The sequence below is a fragment of the Cyprinodon tularosa genome, unplaced genomic scaffold (assembly GCF_016077235.1).
Source record: "Cyprinodon tularosa strain WSP-4 unplaced genomic scaffold, ASM1607723v1 ctg734, whole genome shotgun sequence".
NCBI classification, from domain to species: Eukaryota; Metazoa; Chordata; class Actinopteri; order Cyprinodontiformes; family Cyprinodontidae; genus Cyprinodon; species Cyprinodon tularosa.
In genome coordinates, this window is record NW_024039490.1 from 224,318 (window position 1) to 227,768 (window position 3,451).

Consider the following 3,451-nt stretch of genomic DNA (forward strand, 5'->3'; position numbering starts at 1 on the left):
ATTGTAGCAAAACCCAAAGTGATTAATTAAAACCTTAAATGTAGCTTCAACCTGGAAAGACTCGCACAGAAAGTAGGTCTTAGAAAGTTCATTTGACAATAATCTTCAACTTTCTGATCCCGGCAGTAGACACTGTACTGGTAACCACCAGAGAGAATGATCTTTTTTCTACATGAAAACCTTTTTGAATAGAGTCTGTCTTCATCTCACCTGCTCAGCCAATCACCTGCTCAGGTGCCTCCCTCCCAGCCTAACGGCGCCGGTCTCAAGTCCTTCACCCTTCATAAAGTCCAGCTTGATGTGTGCAACTGCTCCTCACCTGAGCTTCCATCACCTCCACCCTGATTACACCTTCGCTTTGCTCGTTTAATCTTATGTTTGTATCTGAACAATATGTTTCTGCAACTTATTTTTTATTACATAAAACAAGTTGATTCTAACTGTTAAAACATAAACAACTTGTCTGTATGTCAGGTTTGTAAAGAAAATTTGTATTGATTCCAGTCATTGTCCAAAAATGTATAGGAAACATTGTATATTGCAAGTTATTAGCTTTGCTTGCATTTAAAATTTTCCAATTGTTAAACAACGCTGTTACAATATATTTACAACTACTTTATTGGTTCTACTGTCTCTCCAACAAATTACAGCCACAATGTAACTTTGTGGAAACGACACCATTTCTATGAAAACTAAATGATGTAAATCAACTGAGCTACAACAAAAGGAACTTTCAAAAATGTAAATAATATTGAAAGAACACATTATGAAAAAGGAGGACTGCACAAGTCAAAAGGTAAATATTCTTTATCAGAAACGATTTCAAATGGCATGTCACAAAAAAAACTAACAATATGTGACAGATTGTGGAAAGCAACTTATATTTTCTTTGAATTCAATGTTGGCACTCAGGGCAAAGTCCAGGTATGCCATCACAGTAGTAACGATGGTACTCTCCTCTCCTCCGCATCTGAAAATAAAAAAATAAAAAAACAAACAAAATAAAAAACAGGTGCATTGCAAGACTGTCATACAGGAAGAATAAATGATACATATGATTATGAATGAATCTTACCTGTAAGATTGGCGGTATCCTTTCTACCTGCATGGTGAAGAGCATTAAACAATAATTAATACTTTATATCTCTCAGTATCTTATCCTTTCATCTCTAATGATATAAAAAAAAGTTCATTTAGGGTTTTAGTCTCATTTGCACATAAAGATACACAAATCAAAATTACTAGTTATGTGTAAATTTAAAAAATTAACCTCAATGGCTCCTTTGGCATAGGTGTGGTCATCAGCACACAGAGTCTGTAAAAATACAGATATGTTCTAAGTGAAAGATGAATGCAAGTCCAAATAACATCAAAACTGCTTCAACCCTTTTAATTCTTGTATCTTGATTTTCTTTCAGACTTAAAAAAATAAGCATAGAACAAAAGTACACTGTGAATGGACATAATACAAATTCTATGACTTAAAACAACAAAGTGATGAATTTTAGCTACAGCTTACCTCACATTTTGCCCTCTCATCAACTTTTTTCCGCTTTCTCTCCTTTTCTCTGGACCTTTTAAAAAGGACAAATTGAAGGTTTTCTTAAAAAACTGAATCTAGAAAAGCGTATTAATTTACTATGTGAAAAAAATTTTAAGAAGGTAAAATTACCTTTTGTTGATTTTGTGGGTTTTGCATTATGGATCGTGTGCCGAACACCAGTGCAAAAACTTTTCAAACTTCTTTCTTTCTTCTTCCTTTCCTCTTAACCCCGCGTCTTTAAGGCATTTATACTAGTGATTATGAAAATAGCGCCCCCTTCATTTCCGGAATGCAATAGTCCCATTTCCAAATAAGGTATGGGACTGACGGAAAGGTCCGTCCCCGCCCCTTTCTGTTTGCTGCAGCGAGGTCCTTCTCATTGAGTTTCAAACTCTAGCAGCCTCTTCAAAAAAACATAAACCTCTGAACAAGGTTTATGTTTCTGTTTTCATTAGGTCCAGCCTCATTCAATATGCCCACATGGCAAAATTCCCCTTTCATCCTGGAAAAAACCCGAACTCTTGCACTCCTTTGATGAAATTTCTGGTGGCCTTCAATCTATAAGGATGTTAAAAGGTATGTTCTAGCCTGTCAATTGAGTGCCCGCAAAAAAGATAGTCACCTCATTGTTTAATTGATGTAAAGCACTTTGAATTGTCTTTATACTGAAATGTGTTATATAAATAAACCTTGTCGGCCTTAAAAATATTACTGCTCCAAAGTTTAATAAGTGGCTATATCCCTGCTGTTTTTTGAATTTGCTCTAAATACCATGATATTGTTTATTATACATGGATATATATGCACATAGTGTGCATTTCTAAATCACTGGACAGTTTTGAATCTCTTAGGATTTAAATTAATTTCAGTATGCTATCTAAACTATATAAAAATATGTGTTTTCTCTCTCTAATTATTTTACCCTGAATGCAGAGCCTCATGGTTATTTCTTTGCCATTGAGTGCAAATGCCTGCTTCCTTTTATTCCTATTATTAAAGCAGTTTACTTCATACTGCTGCTAGACTCTGGTATGAGTGCTCATCTCATCATCAGTCACAGATGTTCTCACACAGAACCCCCCCTTGGATTTAACATAGTTTTAACAAGAGTCACAAAAACAAAGCTGAAACAAAGAACAGGAGAACATGGAACATTCAAAAGATTTCACATTTAATATTGGTTATGCTAAAAGGTCACACTATGTCCTCACTTCCTTGCTAAGAATGTTTCTCTCTTTCTGCTGCAGTCCAGTGTTTCTGCATATCAAAGAGACCACTGAGGCCATTTAAGGCTATGCTAGGTGATGATTTTCACTTAAAACTGTAAGCCAAGGTATTTTTTCTTTACAAAACACAGCTCCCGTTTGACCTTTTCAAATAAAGATGAAGACACAATCAAAATATTTTTCTTGAGCTTTGTTAAGTTTGCCATTGAAAATTTAAAACACATTCCTTTGCACTGAAAAGCAGTGTTCTCCCTTGTGAGTTTCAAACCAAATGTCTGGCCAATATCCTCTTTCAGAATTCGCCAAGGTAATCAGTTGCAAAAGTAAAAGATTTTAAAAAATAAAATTTTAAATCAAACTGTTTCAACAGGACCTAACTTTGTTAGTATTGGGAAAACTGTATATCATCTGTGTTTACTGTCAAGGCTTCTCCAACTCAGAAAATTGTTTTAAAGCTTATGAACACAAATATTCCTTTTCTCTGTAGGTTCACTCACTCCAAGTTATATGACTAATATATGATGAAAGTATAGTTTTATTCATAAAACAATGTTAAAACAGAACATACAAAAAGATTGGGAGATATAAAACACATTCTTGTTTTGATTTTGCAGTTGTGCTTAAGGGAAAAGAGAATGGATCCTCTACCTGACTATTCACCCATTAATCAAAGGTTCATACA

The 3,451-nt window shown here is 34.5% G+C and overlaps 1 long non-coding RNA gene across 1 annotated transcript; it reads right to left on the reverse strand.

The window, feature by feature from the left end:
- Positions 1–789: 789 nt before the first annotated feature.
- On the reverse strand, positions 790–1,535 carry LOC119772949. The gene is made up of 3 exons (XR_005279320.1): positions 1,520–1,535; positions 1,076–1,102; positions 790–970 (listed from the first exon to the last, which is right to left on the reverse strand). It is a non-coding gene; the product is annotated as an uncharacterized LOC119772949 (long non-coding RNA).
- Positions 1,536–3,451: the final 1,916 nt, after the last annotated feature.